At 41.2% G+C, this 18341-nt stretch overlaps 1 protein-coding gene across 1 annotated transcript in view; it reads right to left on the bottom strand.

The window, feature by feature from the left end:
• LOC126412917 (beta-1,3-galactosyltransferase 1-like) overlaps positions 1-18341 on the bottom strand; it is a 274544-nt gene that overhangs the window by 129610 nt on the left and 126593 nt on the right. The gene's annotated exons all lie outside the window — the stretch shown is intronic.

The raw sequence follows: 18341 nt of genomic DNA, 5'->3' as shown, positions 1-18341 counted from the left end.
CCCCTTAACGAAGTTTTTCAGTCCTACCAAAGCAGTGCATACTTCTGGTACCAAGAAGCTTATAGACGAAAAAGCAAGTTTAAAGACGTACATTAAACTTCTGTATGAATTCTCAGTACCTAAAAAGCCGTAGCGTGATCGCGAATCGAGTGGTGACTGGCATGCGCTCATATTCCTATAGCAGTACTCGGACCAATTTCTTGTAGGAGTTACTGAAATCGTGTTTCGATATTTTAGTAAAATTTTGGAACTGGTATGTATTCAGCATCAGTTCACTAGTTATATTTTCCGCAGCATTCAGCTTACTTAAAAAATAAAGCAACGACAATACCCGATTTGTCTGTTTTTTGACTTAATTCCTTATCTGATTTAAAAGCAACAGGGTCGCTCTCTACTGGTACCTCGCGTTAGTCCGTTTCGTGGGAATAGTTGAGACCTTTGTAAACACTTATGGCCCAGACATGTATTGCTGCAAACACTGCCGGTCTGTAATAACCGATAATGTACTACATACGTCTGCAATTCGTGTCGCCACAATGTTGCTGGACAACGTTGTCGGAATATATGGCCGTCTAAAAGTACTTTCAGATATAGAGCGTTTAAAGTCATTCTATTCGAAAGTTGAACATGTATGACATGGTACAATTATTTAACAAAATTCATATGTTGTTCAAAACATGTGGAGTTTGAGAGACTGGTGAATCAAGTTAGACAAGTTGGAGACCCATAGAGGGAGTAAAGGTATAAGTCCCTGGTTTTCAAATATTGGTGCACACGCACCCACCCCTTTCCTCCCAAGGAGGGCGTAGGGACGTATGAAAGGGAGTGTGGCCGGACCGAGAGGTACCAACGCATTACATTATTAAAAAAAAGTAGCTATTTAATCAAGACAAATATGTTGGTACTAACGACGAACTGTCTACTGGTACCCAGTATCTTCTGTGTACTCTGAGACTAATTTTCGTCTTCGTCATCAGCCTGGATGTAAGCGCAGTAACTGCCTGTAGCCAATCCTACCACTGAAATTCGTAGCGCACGAGTACAATAGACGTGCAAAATTTGGCAGATCGTCGCACGTCTGCCTGATTCGGAACACTTCGTGCAAAGTGTGTTCTGTATACCATTTCTCACAGCTTCAACGACATAGTAATTGTTGCCGGTGGTGGCTTTGTTTCTAAGCCGCGATGGCGCTAGAGTCTTACTAGGAATAAGTAGTTCGGTCAATATCGATGAAACAACCAGTTGAGTAGTGTGTACTTTCGATGTGAAAGTGAACTGTTTGCTTTTAGAGCTTTTTTTTCTTCACTTCGTTATGAGCTTGTCGAATAAACCCAAGTACAGTGACGATTACATTAAATATAGTTTGTTGCTGTACAAAGCAATGGTGTCGACCGGCCTCAATATGTTATTTGTTATGAAGTATTGAGCAATGATGCCATGAGACCTTGTTGTCTCGAACGGTATTTGTTAACTGAACACACGGCTTTAAAAGGTAAGCCGATAGAGTTTTAAGTTGCAAAATTTGCAAGTTTGAAATCTATGAAGTTGGGTAGTACTGGATCCATTGCTCCGTCTTCTGAAAAAAACGATCCTATCTTCCTATGAGTTATCGCTACCCATCACACAAGCTAAGAAGAATCATTCTGTCGAAAAAACACTTGTCAAACCATGTTTGTTTGAAAGCACCTGATATTGTTCTCGGACCAGAAATTAAACAAAAACTTTCATATATACCTTTTTCTGACAACACTGTAAAACGTCGGGTTGATGACAGGGCCACAGACATAACAAATCAGGTGGTGCAGGCCGAGAAAGAATCAGAAGTTTGCGTAATACAGTTAGAAGAGAGTACAGATGTTACAAATTGTTGTCAACTGTTAATTTTCGTTCGATGAATACAAAACGAAACAGTTGAAAAGGAGATGCTGTTTTCTAGAGAGCTAACGACTTCTTCAAAAGCAGCTCATATAATGACAGCGATATCTGAATTCTTTAGAAAATATGAATTGTCGTGGCAAAAGCTGATCGTTGCCCCATCAATGCTTGGATCTCGCTCAGGATGCGTGCAGAAGGTCCGAGAAAAGAATCCCAATGTTATTTCAATTCACTGTGCTATACGACGTCCAGCCTTGGCAGCTGAGACACTTCCAGAAAAACTCAACGACGTCTCAAAATTATGCTTCAAAATTTGTGAATCTTGTTAAAAAGAATGCGTTAAATACTAATCTGTTACGGCCCTTTGTGAAGATTTGGGAAGGGAACATTAAAAAAAATTAGAAATTTCAAGGTGGAGATTCGAACGTAAGTTATCATGGGGATGCCATCACAGCGTTTACTGATAAGCTGAAACTTGAGAAGCGTAGAATTGTAGCCTGTAATTATTCCTGTTTACCCAAAATATTTGGAATCCTGGAAGCAGCACTCTTTGTGGAGGTATTTAAGCAAACTGATACTCCAAATAAAATATCAAATTATTTGCAGCATCTAACTGACAAATTCAAACGCTACTTCCCTAACATTTGCAGATTGACAACAGATCCTTTTCACTTTGACATAGACGTTCTGTCGTAAACACTGTGAGAATCAGCTTTGAAAATTAAAAACGGTTCTGCAGCCAAATCTGACTGAGGTGCACAAGAAGATCGATATATTTATTGATATATAAATAAATGTATATGTCTAAGAATTTATTTAATATCTTGTATTTAGAATTTTATATGGGATACAAATAATTTTCCTGGTTTTAGTGGAAATTGTTGCAATAACTTCCATAGGCGTAATATGCTCTTCAATTTTGATCAAATTGACGATAACGTGAAATTTATGCGGCTTTGGTTGAACCAATTATTATTTTACAACCGAAACATCTTGTCAATTTTTGGAGAGCTTTGTTTATCGAGTTATGGATAAAATAGTACACAATAGGTATAAACCATCATCTTTCCATATCTATGCTAAGGTGTTATTCGACAAAACAAAAGTGTTTCCCTGTCATCTACAAAGGGAAGTGGCCGAAGAAGTACAGTACACAAATTTTTAGTTGTTCTTCCCTTGGCATGTCAGAACAAGTGGAAACATTTCGTATCGATTAACCTCTTTTCCCCATTGGCACCATTGTCAAAGTCTTACTGTCGTGGCACTAAAGATGTGAGGGAAGTTTTGCTGTGTCGTGGTGTATTGTTTGACAATTCAAGTAATGATGAAATGGGCAACTAATTACAATTGGCAATAATTGTATTTACATAAAATTATCTGGCACTACCTAAAACGCTGAATACGTTTTTCTTCTTCTAATTGCTAAGAGCTACATCATCATTAAAACAGTTTCATTTTCTTTAATACATGTAACGCACTTTAATATTAGCGCATTCTCAAATTTACGTTTCTTCCGTGCCAGATTTATAACATTGCAGCGTTTTGGTACGATGCGCACTAACCCGTCCGTTGGTAGCTCCGAGCCGGAGAGGGTAAATATTTCTCCCTCTCACATCACCCGTTGCCGCAGCGACAATGATACTCTCTCGCTGTCCTCCACCTAAACGCGCTTGAGATAAAACACCAACTCCAAATGTTCATACTGTAACATATTCTACTGCTCATAATCCAATGAACGCGTTATCATCATAATATTAATACGTGAACACGAAAATTGAAGTGCCCATTTTTAACATTAATTGTACAACGAGGCCAGTGAAACTTACATAATTCGAAAGGTACTTTGCCATAGATGTCGACAAAGAATCATGTGTGTACATAGACATTCAGAGATGTGTGTACATAGATATACGCACATGGGAAAAGAGGAAAGCTTTCCTCTGTCTCTCACATTGCTACCAACTTGTACCACACGTACCGATCAGGTGCTACGGTAAAAATGACACACGAAAGTAGTGACGTTTCGCGAAATCGCATTCTAGGGACGTTCACGTTCAAATTTTGTCGATGGTTCATTTTCAGTAACACAGGCACAACGGGCAGCTACAGTGCCACAACTGAAACTTCGTTGATGTTGTCAGCAGCGGAAAACGAAATTAGCAAAAAAGTTGTCGGGAGCAGCAAACGTTCATTAGCGTCGTTTTTTTCCCTTACACTGGTCCAAGAGTAAGCAGAACTAACTGCGTTAGGTTGTCGCTTTCATCACAAAATTTGAAGCGCTCCTAATTTTCAGTTTCTTTATTTTGAATAGCTACGACTAAGTATATTTGTTTTAGGCTATGCGTGAAAGAAGGACACGAACGAGTCGGACTGAAAGACGATGAGAGAGAGAATTTTGGTGTAGGCCAAGTAATAGGAATAATGTCGACGTTGATAATAATCATACCATTTTGTTTTTAAAGATACATTTAAACGTGCACTGAACATAGTTTCAAGTAATCGAGAGTTGTTATTGCTGTTTGATGATTTTAGAGTCCAGATTTAGTAATGCAAATCATTTCACATCTGATGTTACTTTACACGTTAGAACGGCGCTCACATTCTGTTGTCTTAAGATATTTCACCATCATTAACTGAAAATCTATTTCTCAAAGCACTGTATCAAAGACTAACTTCTTTCGAGAATACTCGTAGTTACCATGCACATTTGCTATGGGTCATTTCTGGCGCCAAAATTTCAGAGTTGTGTGTGAAGTGTATCACTTTGAGATAGACGGTACTTTTTTATCACGGATTATGTCCACTGATTCAGTTGGTCGACTTTCGACTACAGGCGATACTAGTCATTATAAATTTATATAGAACTGAAGTCTATTCATCGCACTTACCAGTATTACAAGATGAGACCTTGTCCCAAAATGAAGTGAGGAAACAATTATGAACGGTTATTATTGTTATTGTACGTGCAATTTTAGTTAGTGTCTTACCTAAAATGGTGTGTGATGCAGAGCGAGTATTATTTAGCGGCCTTGTTCGTGAGAGGGGAAATGTCGACTTGGTTCCCCATTGGTACTGCCTACCCACAGGTGCTTGCACTTCCTATGGAATGGAGCTGGTGTCCGTCGACCCACGTTTTGCATAAAAGTAAGTACCAAAGTGAATATACACTACTGGCCATTAAAATTGCTACACCAAGAAGAAATGAAGATGATAAACGGGTATTCATTGGAAAAATACATTGTAGTACAAATGACATATGATTACATTTTCGCGCAATATGGGTGCGTAGATCCTGAGAAATCAGTTCCCAGAACAACTACCTCTGACCGTAATAACGGCCTTGATACGCCTGGGCATTGAGTCAAACAGAGCTTGGATGGGGTGTACAGGTACAGCAGCCCACGCAGCTTCAACACGATACCACAGTTCCTCCAGAGTAGTGACTGGCGTATTCTGACGAGCCAGTTGCTCGGCCACTATTGACCAAACGTTTACAATTAGTGAGTGATCTGGAGAATGTGCTCGCCAGGGCAGCAGTCGAATATTTTCTGTATTCAGACCAGAAAAGCCCGCACAAGACCTGCAACATGCGGTCGTGCATTATCCTGCTGAAATGTAGGGTTTCACAGGGATCGAATGAAGGGTAGAGCCACGGGTCGTAACACATCTGAAATGTAACGTCCACTGTTCAAAGTGCCGTTAATGCGAACAAGAGGTGACCGAGACGTGTAACCAATGGCACACCATACCACCACGCCGGGTGATAAGCCACTATGGCGATGACGAATACACGCTTCCAATGTGCGTTCACCGCGATGTCGCCAAACACGGATGCGACCGTCATGATGCTGTAAACAGAACCTGGATTCATCCGAAAAAATGACGTTTTGCCATTCGTGCACCCAGGTTCGTCGTTGAGTACACCATCGCAGGCACTTCTGTCTGTGATGCATCGTCAAGGGTAACCGCAGTCATGGTCTCCGAGCTGATAGTCCACGCTGCTGTAAACGTCGTCGAACTGTTCGTGCAGATGGTTTTCTTGCAAACTTCCCAATCTGTTGACTCAGGGATTGACACGTGGCTGCACGATCCGTTACAGCCATGCGTATAAGATGCCTGTCATCTCGACTGCTAGTCATACGAGGCCGTTGTGATCCAGCAAGGCGTTCCGTATTATCCTCCTGCACCCACCGATTCCATATTCTGTTAACAGTCATTGTATCTCGATCAACGCGGGCAGCAATGTCGCGATACGATAAACCGCAATCGCGATAGGCTACAATACGACCTTTGTCAAAGTCGGAAACGTGATGGTACGCATTTCTCCTCCTTACACGAGGCATCACAACAACGTTTCACCAGGCAACGCCGGTCAACAGCTGTTTGTGTATGAGAATTTGGTTGGAAACTTTCCTCGTGTCAGCACGTTGTAGGTGTCGCCACCGGCGCCAACGTTGTGTGAATGCTCTGAAAAGCTAATCATTTGCATATCGCAGCATCGTCTTCGTGTCGGTTAAATTTCGCGTCTGTAGCACGTCATCTTCGTGGTGTAGCAATTTTAATGGCCAGTAGTGTAAATATAAAACAAACTGACTTTTGATACTGCGTATTTGTATTATTTTTTGATACATTGTGCAATTCTGGTCTTATGGCAGTTCATGAATGCACGCATGTTCAAGATATGATTAGTGTATGGAAACTGAGGCTGTAATAATGAGTCGTCACGAGTCCGTTTATTTCTTGCGGCATTTACACCGTAGTGGCTGATCGGCACAAGGTTCACGCACCACAATTATGTTGACAGTACCGGGAGAGAAACTAATGCCAACGCATTTCCCTTTCACGACGCCCCCCACCCCCACCCCTTTCTTCACCAAATCCTTTCCACTTTCCCTTTTACCACATCCCCCAACCCCTCTCCCTTACCCAAGACGATGAGCTGATCGGTCGCATTTTCAGGTGCTTGCTGTAGATCGTACAGTATAATCATTGTGAAGGGGTGAGTGAAGTTTCCAGTTTTGGCAGTAGAGGAGTACAACAAAGAAAACTTTGGGAACTCATGGTATAAGTAACTCAGAGAAACGAATGTGAGTTACGACTATGCACGAGACACGTCTATGCGAGGATTCCCTGTCGGTCTGTGCGACAGTTTAGTTTGTTCACGACGTCCTGACCGAATTTTCAGGGGGATACCGTAACCGAAGAGAGCAACCTGCGTCTACCATAGGCAAATACATTGGCTACTGCGAAGGGAGTGGCCTGTGTGGGGATCAAATTGCTCTTTCTTCACATAGTACTGGCACCACACATGTGCTTACTGGTTCGGCATATTTCGGTACGACAATCAGTTCGTAACGGCTATAGCAGACACAAGCACTAATTTTTAGTTCGCCAATGTTGGCAGGCCGGACACAGTTCATGGGCCAAAGTCTGTCGGCTCGTATGGGCTTCCGGCGATCTAGAAGTAGGAAGCCATCGTACAGGATGGCGTGAACAAACTATGAAAAAGGCAGACGTAAAAGATAGTGCTCGGAAAGGGTCCTGTGGAGACGGAAATACTGCCGGCGGGCTGTGGCAGTGCGGTTCCTGATGTTTATCTTGCTGATTAGGACTTCCGCATCTAACGCGACGTCCTGTTTTCTGCACTCGACTACATCTGTAATGGTACTCCGCAAACCACTGCATGGTAGAGGGTACTTCCCACTGTACCACGTGTCATTGTTTCTTCCCGTTCCGTTCTCGAATGGAGCCCAAAAATGCTTCCGTTGAAACATCCCCTTACAAAAATTTATAAATGACTTTCAATAATCCCTACAAAAGAATGGCCCTCACTAACAGTAACTTATACCTTTGGTGAATCACTTACCTCACAGAAATCTTCATTACTCCAACTACAGCAATACAGCGAGCGCCAATACTGCCAGCTAAAGAAAAGATTCTAACTACTGAAGGCACTAACTTCTGATAGGCATAGTTAGCAAATGAAAGATTTTGATGGAGAACAAACAATGTATTTACCTTAACAGTGTTCAGAAGTTATAATGTATGTATCAGTTCATGACATCCAGTCTTACAAATTTCCTTTTTCTGAAGGACACGTCCAGATCGTCCGCTCTCAAAACTCTGCTATCTCTCCCCCACATCCACCACTGTTGGCGGCTAACTGCGCAACGCTACGCGCTGTTCGCATCCAAATGCCCAGCACTACAATAGTGAATATTCCACTACTGCCAACCAGCCACAGACTGCACACAGCACAGTCAGTGATTTTGATACAGAGCGCTACGTGGGGTTACCAACATAAAAACCTAAACAGCCTACTTACACCGTGCGTGCCGTAATTAGTCGGGTCTTGTATTCGCCGTCCATACGGGAGAGATAAGTCCACATCTGTAGTATTACACTGTTGAATAAGTTCGTAGCGTTTTTGTTTTGCATGTAGGTATTCCGTTTGCTATGTGTTTATTTGTAGTTCACTGTAGCTATTTAGTTCTACGTATTGTCATTTTGTCGTTTGGGGATTGTGAGTGGAGCTGTAGACGCTAGAAAATGGACTGCCAAGTGGAGAAATTTGGACATTTAAGGTGTATTCTTCAGTTTGAGGTCTATAGAGGAGTGACAGCGGCGCAGACAGCCACAAACATTTGCGCCGTGTTTGGGGATAATGACATTAGACAAGGTACAGAAAGAAGATGGTTTTCTAGTTTTAAAAAGCATTATTTTGTCATCAGTGACTATCCACGTTCAGGAAGACCTTCAGGGTTTGATGAATATCCTTTAAATGCATTAACCTATAACGATACACGTCAGTGTACTCGAGAACTGAAAGATGTGATGAGAAATGTGATCATCCCACCATTGTGTGAAAATTGCTTGTCACGAGGAAAAGTTCAAAACATCGGGTGTATGGGTACTGCGTGCTCTAAGCCAAAATCAGAAAAATCAGCCGGTGGCCATATGTGCATCTCTGCTTGCTCGTCATCAACTGACTCACGAACAACACCGACCATTCCTACCCTGTATCGTTACTGGTGACGAGAAATGGTGTATTTATGCTAACATGTAGATTTAGAGAATGCTTTTGACAATGTTGACTGGAATACTCCCTTTGAAATTCTGAAGGTGGCAGGGATAAAATGGGGTAAAATAAAGGGAGCGAAAGGCTATTTACAATTTGTACAGAAACCAGATGGCAGTTGTAAGAGTCGAGGAGAATGAAAGGGAAGCAGTGGTTGGGAGGGGAGTGAGACAGGGTTGTAGCCTCTCCCAGATGTTATTCAATCTGTATATTGAGCAAGCAGAAAGGAAACGAAAGAAATATTTGGAGTAGGTATTAAAATCCATGAAGAAGAAATAAAAACTTTGAGATTCACTGATGACATTATAATTCTGTCAGACACAGCAAAGGACTTGGAAGAGCAGTTGAACGAAATGGACAGTGTCTTGAAAGGAGGATATAAGATGAACATCAACAAAAGCAAAACGTGGATAATGGAATGTAGTCCAGTTAACTCGGGTGATGCTGAGGGAATTAGATTAGGGAATGAGACACTTAAAGTAGTAAAGGAGTTTTGCTATTTGGGGAGCAAAATAACTGATGATGGTCGAAGTAGAGAGGATATAAAATGCAGACTGGCAATGGCAAGGAAAGCGTTTCGGAAGAAGAGAAATTTGTTAACATCGAGTATAGATTTAAGTGTCAGGAAGTCGTTTCTGAAACTGCTTGTATGGAGTGTAGCCATGTATGGAAGTGAAACATGGACGATAAATAGTTTGGACAAGAAGAGAATAGAAGCTTTCGAAATGTGGTGCTACAGAAGAATGCTGAAGATTAGATGGGTAGATCACATAACTAATGAGGAGGTATTGAATAGAATTGTGGAGAAGAGGATTTTGTGGCAAAACTTGACTAGAAGAAGGGATTGGTTGGTAGGACATGTTTTGAGGCATCAAGGGATCACCAGTTTAGTATTGGAGGGTAAAAAACGTAGAGGGAGACCAAGAGATGAATACACTAAACAGATTCAGTAGGATGTAGGCTGCAGTACGTACTGGGAGATGAAGCTTGCACAGGTAGAGTAGCATGAAGAGCTGCATCAAACCAGTCTCAGGACTGAAGACCACAACAATAACAACAAAGGAATGGTTGATCCCAAAGAAAGCAGCAAATTCCCTAACAAAGACCCGCGCGCATGAACGAAAGATAATATTATACATCTGGTGGACCAGCGACGGTGTTGTGTACTACTAGTTGCTTCCCGAGGTGTAACCACCACTGCAGACATTTACTGTCAGCAACTGAGGCTCTTGCTGACGCAGTCCAAGAACAACGGCAGGGAGACGACGTGAAGTGATGTTACTTGTTACTCCATGATAACGCCCGCCCACATCCTGCTAGACTTACAAAGAACACTACACTCTTAATTGTTCATATCTTTTACACGGTCATGATTTCGGCCTTTGGAACCGTTCTCAAGCGTCAGTTGAAACGTTAAAATATGTCTGACTTGTCTGTGACAGGTCAGATATGTTTTAACATTTCAACAGGAAATTTAGAACGGTTCCAAAGGCCGCAATCCTCACTGCGTACAATAAATGAACAATTAACAGTCAAATGGCGGTAATTTCGCAAAAAACTGTATACGGCTGTGGTTCCCCACGAAGAGAAGGTCATTAACTGTAGAGGATTTTGGAAGTCATTCCGCCCCTACCTTATTTACCTCATCTTGCGCCCTGCGATTTTCACCGTTTCCGCTCTCTGTTGAACAAACTTGAAGAAATTTAATTTCTGGATAAAAATGCGCTCCGAACATGGCTGGACGAGTTCTTCCCTTCAAAACCACGAGATTTCTACAATCGTGGAATCGAGAAGTTACCCCAGTGCTGGCAGTCGGTAAACAGCGAAGAATATGAAACTTCCTGGCAGATTAAAACTGTGTCCCCGACCGAGACTCGAACTCGGAACCTTTGCCTTTCGCGGGCAAGTGCTCTACCATCCGAGCTACCGAAGCACGACTCACGCCCGGTACTCACAGCTTTACTTCTGCCAGTATCTCGTCTCCTACCTTCCAAACTTTACAGAAGCTCTCCTGCGAACCTGAGTTGCCCGCAAAAGGCAAAGGTCCCGAGTTCGAGTCTCGGTCGGGCACACAGTTTTAATCTACCAGGAAGTTTCATATCAGCGCACACTCCGCTGCAGAGTGAAAATTTCGTTCAGCGAAGAATATATTACTGACGACTTAAGTCTCTGTTATGTGTAACAGTTGTTTAATTAAACTTACGGAAAAACGCTACTAACTTACGCACGATCCCAATGTTTTCTAGATTTGCCGCTTAACGGTTGTTCATGAAACTCCGTACAGCCGTTAAGTTATTGATAAAATGCGTTATTAACCAATGTTAATGACGAACCTCTATGTCTACCGGTTTGGATCACAGACTACCATCACGGGGCTTCGGGTGAAAACAGATCACGTGAAAGCTATTTCACGCCCGTTATGGGCTCATATGACAACTGAGTTATAGTGAAAGTCCAATCAATAACAGCAGAAGGTTGTTATCGATGGGCGACCTAAAGAATATGTATAATAAAATACTCTGATATTGAAATATTTTATTTTCAGCTTACCTTGAACATTATCTTTCGAACTGCATTCCTGTAGACGCATAGGTCATAAATACTGACTGAATGAAATATTTGAAATATATGTCATCGACCAAGTAATGTTAGTGGTTGCCTTCAGCGGGCCAGGCAGTGTCCATGAATGGTTTATAATGTAATAGCTATTTCATACAACATAAATCTAAATACATACCAATAATTTTCACAATTTTTATTTTATCTACGAACTTTTGCCGGTTTCTGAACATGAATTCGAAATAAAGGAGGCTTAAAATGTAAATTTCCCCTAAGAAGGATAAAAAACTATTTGATTATCAAAAAACTTGCAAACCATTAGAAAACATAATGATAACCATTTCTTTTATTTTGTTCATAGTGACTTACTTAACCCTGAGATCAGACAAAATTCGAGGTGGCTTATTCAAGCCAATTCGCACTGCATCGCTTAACACCACCTAGTCTATGTTCACAGCACGGAACCTTACATTGTGAATATGACAAAATACTGTGAACTTCTCGTACCTTCCAATGATGGTTGCAGAAATTGAATCACTATTGTATCGTTATAAGGATTCAGTCAATAATACTAGTCCATAACAAGAAACGTGATGCAAATCCAACTTTTCTTCTAAACTGTTACTTTGCGTCTTCGTTGAACAATTTACAGTTAACGACCGCTAGAATACGCCTTGTCAGTATTCACAGAGAAATCGAGCCGGCCCATAGATAGCTACATTACACTAAAGTGCACTCTACGATTGACTGTGGACTTTCACTACGGTAATTTCATGTCATGAGCCCATAAGGAACGTAAACTATGCTCTCACCTGACCTGTTTTCACTTCTCATTCTGTGTTATTGTCTATGACCGAAACCGATAGGCATATAGGTTTATTATAAACAGCTGATGGTTAATAATGCATTTTCTCAAGTCTTTTGTACGCAGGCTTGCGACGAATGATTGGATTCTTTCTTCAAGAGTCTGCTAGCTCTTTGATACCGTCAGATCTGAATCACTAATAACTTCGAGACTAATGATGTGTTAACAATGGTTGAGCCCACAACGGATAGATGACGCCTGTACACGTTTGTCGTGCAAGATTTGTCTGCCTATGACGTTACTATACCACTATAGGTGCATGCGCCTAATTATTACCAACTGGCTTTGTGTAAAGTTATAAACTGGAAGCGTGGAAACCCGTTTGGCTAGACACTGTGTAGGGTGACACTGTGAAAATCTTGCGGAACACAACTAGGACTCAAAGTGAGACAACAAAAAATTTGCCGGAATATAAGTGAAATCGATATTAAACTGAAAATTACAAAATGAGAGATGCCTCCTATGACTCGTACATATACTCGGAATTATAGAAAACTCAAGTCAGAGGAAAGCTCGCTATAGAAGCAATCCAAAAAGGATATGATTTCCAGTGTCCAAAACGAAATGAGAAAACGGTGCAAAGCGACGAGCATACGGCCAACGACAGTCCAGACTTGTGGTTTATCTATTCTGCAACCATTAAACTACTCTGTGTAACCATTGTATTGAAGAGAAAATTTAATTGTGACGGAGGGGACTGGAATACGATAGTAGGAAAAGGAAGCGAAGGAAAAATAGTAGATGAACATAGACCGGGGAAAAGGAATGAAAGAGGAGGTAGCCGCCTGGTGGAATTCTGCACAGAGCATACTTTAATCATAGCTAACACTTGGTTCGAAAATCATGAAAGAAGGTTGTATACGTGCAAGAGACCTGGAGACACCGGAAGGTTTCAGACTCATTAGATAATGGTAAAACAGTTTTAGGAACCAGATTTTAAATTGAAAGACACTTCCAGGGGCAGATGTGGACGCTGACCAAAATTTACTGGTTATGAACTGTAGATTAAAATTAAAGAAACCGCAAGAAGGTAGGAAATTAAGGAGATGGGATCTGGATAATTTGAACCAGAAGTTGTTTAACAAGGTGCATTGGGCAACAGTTGACTACAACGTGGGAAAGGATTACAGTAGAAGACGAATGGATAGCCTTGAGACATGAAATAGTGAAGGCAGCTGAGGATGAAATAAAAGAAAAGACAAGGCGTAGTAGAAATCCTTGGATAACACAGGAGATATTGAATTTAATTGATGAGAGGAGAAAATATAAAAATGCAGCAAATGAAGCAGACGAAAGGGAATACAAACGTCTAAAAAATGAGACTGGCAGGAACCTTAAAACTGTAAGCGGGACAAATTTAAGGATTTTAGGAGCATGTTTCACTAGGGGAAAGATAGATACCACCTACAATAATATTGAGGATATCTTTCGAGAAAAGAGAAGTAGCTGTATGAATATAGTGAGCTCGGTCGGATAGAAAGCCAGTCCCATGCAAAGAAGGGAAAGCTGAAAGGTGGAGTAACTATATAGAGGGTTTCTACAAGGGAGATTAACTTGCCGATAGTATTGTAGAAGAAGAGTGGAAAAACTGGAAGGAGCCGATCCCGAGGAAGATCAGTTTGGATTTTGGAGAAATGTAGGAACACGTGAGGCAATAATGACCCTACAACTTAGCTTACAAGATAGGTTAAGGAAAGGCAAAACTACGTTTATAGCATTTGTAGACTTAGAGAAAGCTTTCGACAATGCTGACTGGAATACTTCTCTTTTATAGATGGCAGGGGTAAAATACAGGGAGCGACAGGCTATTTAGAACTTTTACAGAACCCAGACGGCATTTATAGAAGTCGAGGGGCATGAAAGGGAAGCAGTGGTTGAGAAGGGAGTGAGACAGGGCTGTAGCCTATCAGCGTTGTTATTTAAACTGTACACCGAGCAAGTAATAAAGGGAACCAAAGAAAAATATGGAGTAGGAACTGAAGTCGAGGGAGAAGATATAAAATCTTCGAAGTGTGCCGACGACATTGTAATTTTGTCAGAGACAGCAAATGTCTGGGAAGAGCAGTTAAACGCAATGGGCAATATCTAAAAAAGGGACGTTATCAAATGAACATCAACACAAGCGGAACAAAGAATGTAATGTAGTCGAATTAAATCAGTTGATGCTGAAATATCAGAGGGAGACCAAGAGAAGAATACAGGAAGCAGTTTCAGAAGGGAGTTGGTTGCAGTAGTTATTCGGAGATGAAGATTCTTGCACAGGATGGAGTAGAGTGGAGATGTGCATGAAACCAGTCTTCACCCTGAAGACAACAACAACAACAACAACAACAGAAGGAAGGGGAATGTTGAAAACGAAGAACAATACAGAAGTGAAAAATATTTGAACACTATTTATTAATCTCGAAACATAGCAATGACACCATTTATTGGTAGTTATCTATTATCTAAATGAAAGGGATTGAGGTCATGCGTTTTGCCCCTGGGGAAGGAAACATTAAAATACATGGGAATAAGTTCTGTACACAAATTTTTAGAAGTTTTTGACATTGGGTGATAAAACGTGAAAAAACATCGCGAATCTAATGTGCATTGCCACTGGAAGCTTTCAGACCCCAAAGACATTTTTTTTTTCTTCAGAGCTTTAATTTTCAGCAACTGTAGTATATATTTCAGAACAATATTCAATCGGCAGTTGTTCATATTTATTTATTTTATTTATTTATTTATGCATTTATTTTACCTGGCAAGATTAGGGCCTTCAGGCCCTCTCTTACACCTAACCAGGCATACTCAGATTCAACAAATTTCAGTTTCTACAGAACATTAAGGACATATAACATGTTATACAGTATTAATGTTAAAGAAAAAAATAGAGATTATAAAAGTAGTACAATGATGATTATAACAATCAAAAAATAATTATGACAATCAAGAATAATAATAATAATAATAATAATAATAATGACTATGTATATGAAAGTAAACATATTTTTCTTTTATGAATGTCAGTCCTATTGCTAGTTGGGAATTTTCTCGTTATATTCTTGCAGCTTGTGAGTTATTCTCATCAAGCAGAGACATAAGACGATGGAGTGGGGTGAAAGAGATATAGAAGAGGTAGATAGGTTAGAGGAAGAGAAATAGAATGGTAAGATTCGAAGCTATGATGGAGTGGAGAAAGAAAAAGATGAGAGGGGCACAACAATGGTGGCTATACCGTCCCTAATATGTAAGTCTTGAGTTCCCTCTTGAATGTTGAGTGGTTTTGGATAAGACGTAGATCACAGGGGAGCGCGTTCCATAGTCGTATGGCTGAGATGGAGAATGACACGGAGAAAGATTTTGTGTTATGTAAAGGTACAGCCAAGATGCTAGACGTATCCGATCTGGTATTGCGGTTGTGGAATGATGATAGGTGTTTAATATGAGAAGATAAGTATTGGGAGCACCAGTGGCTAAGAAATCGATGAAGTAAGCACATCGTGTGGAGATCGCGTGCCTTATGTGGGCGTATCCAACCTAGCTGGGAGTATGAAGGACTGATATGATCATACAACCGTATATTGCATACGTATCTAACGCAAGCATTCATCACTAGCTCGAGGCGTCTCGAATTTTCACTATTTGTGCCGTGTTGAACTACATCACAGTAGTAAAGATTAGGCAAGACTAGTGTTTGGACTAATTTTTGTTTAACATGGGTTGGAAATATTTTTCTAAATTTTTGAATTGCATGTAGGGAGGAGAGCGATTTCCGGCAAGCTGTGACTGTTTGTTCTTCCCAGTTTAGGTGTTCATCCAAGATTATTCCAAGGTCTTTTACTGTTTTTTGGTATGGTAGTTGGGTACCATTGAGGAGTATTTGAGGGACTGTTTCGCGAAAGTACCGACTGATTAACTTTGGATGAGATATAAGTATGACCTGGGATTTCTTGGGGTTTAGTTTCAGACCTAGGTTCTGTGCCCATCGAGAAACAGAGCAAAGATCTGCGTTCATACTCGCTACTGCGTCAGCAATGTTCTTGGGGCTTGCACTTATGTACAGTTGGATGTCGTCGGCATATAGATGGTAGTTGCAGGAGTGAATCACTGAAGAAATATCATTAATGTAAAGTGAGAAGAGTAATGGACCAAGGACGGAGCCTTGGGGAACTCCAGAGCGCACGTTTTTCCATGATGACTTTTCCGACCCACAAATGACTTGTTGACTTCTGTTTTTGAGGTAGCTGTCGAACCAGTGTATTGCGCTGTTTGAGAAATTCAGCTGCTTCATTTTAATTAGTAATATATCAAAGTCAACTGTATCAAAAGCCTTGCTAAAGTCAAGCAGTGTTAGGATGGTAGCTTCACGTCTGTCCATAGCATGTTTAATGTCATCAGTTACTTTGATTAATGCAGTTGCTGTACTATGGTGCTTTCGAAAGCCTGACTGATATTTGTCGTGGATGTGATGAGTTTTGAGGTAATCCGTCAGCTGTTCATGGACGATGTATTCTAGGGCTTTAGATATTGCAGGAAGTATGCTGATCGGCCTGTAGTCACCTGGCGGCTTAGGGTTGTCAGTCTTGGGTATAGGTTGAATTAAACTTTGCTTCCACTCAGTAGGATATGTACTACTGACAAGAGACAGGTTGAAGATGTCTGTGATAACTGGAGTAATAGTGTTTACGACGTTCTTAATCATGCCAATGCTCACTCCATCATTTCCTACTGCCTCGGAAGAGATTCTCATAATTGCCTTGTGTACTGTGCCGGTAGTGACATGTTTTAGGAAAAACTTGTCTCTCGAGAGATTGATATCTTGGGGCTGGTAATTTGTCGCTGCGTGGCAGTTTACAGCTGTTGAGAAGAAATCGTTTAATTCTTCTGCAGACGCTTGATAAACAGCGTCAGATCTTCGCTTCCCTATACCGAAACTGCGCAGCTTTTTCCACAGTGCAGCAGGTTTTGATATGCCGCATACGACAGAGCGGGCGTGTCTGATTTTGGCATTCCTCACGCTTTGCTTGGTTCTATTTCGGAGATTCCTATAAGCTTCGTACGCCTCGGGAGTTGGGTTACGCTTGAAGGCCCTATGTGCAGCATCACGTTTATTCATTAACTGGCGTAATGCAGTGGTGAGCCACGGAGCGGGAGCTCTCTCTACCTTGACAGTGCGTTGAGGAGCATGTTTATCATACAGTGCAATAATTTTGCGACATAATTCCCGAATTTTTCCGTCTAAAGTCGGTTCATTGCTTATATCATGCCAAGGGATGTCTGAGCAATCCTTTTGAAGAGCGTCATGGTTAACATTTTTTAGGTTTCTGTAGGTTACCAGGTGAGATTTTTCTTTGGTAGTATGTACTGAGTAATTTAAGAATATCACGTCATGAGCAGAGAGTCCTGGAGCGGATGTCTGATTGGCGCGAATTATTTTATCTGGTCGCTTTGTTGCTATTATATCTATGAGTGTATGGCTGTGTGGCGTGTGATGAGTTGGGTCCAGTGGTGTTAAACTCATATCATTGGAGTGGAACAGTCTCCTTAGTTTTTCTGCAGAGGGAGATTTTAACTGTAAGTCGATGTTTGTGTCGCCCATAATGATTATGTGTTCATACAGTGTCACGAGCGAGGACAGGGCAGACTGAAAGGAGGACATAGCACCGACGTTTGGAGGTTTATAGATTACTCCAATTAGCAGTTTCTGATTTGATGTATCTATTTCGAAAAACAAGAACTCTGCTTCTCCTTCGCCCTTTGCATCCGATGTGCATAGTATAGTAGGTCTCAGATCAGAGCGAACATAGGCACCCACACCACCCCCGCGTCGTGTTTCACGATCTGCCCTTAGGAGAGAGTAACCAGTGATTCGGATAGCGTCGGAAGAAATGTTTGGTTTCAACCAAGTTTCAGAGACGAGGATAATATGAAACAGCGATTGGCAGAACAGGTCACAGAACTCGTCGAAGTGAGCCGTTA

Source organism: Schistocerca serialis, chromosome 7 (genome assembly GCF_023864345.2).
Source record: "Schistocerca serialis cubense isolate TAMUIC-IGC-003099 chromosome 7, iqSchSeri2.2, whole genome shotgun sequence".
In the NCBI taxonomy this organism is placed as follows: Eukaryota; Metazoa; Arthropoda; class Insecta; order Orthoptera; family Acrididae; genus Schistocerca; species Schistocerca serialis.
Note: the sequence above shows the minus strand (reverse complement) of the source record. Positions and strands in the feature narration are given on the sequence as shown.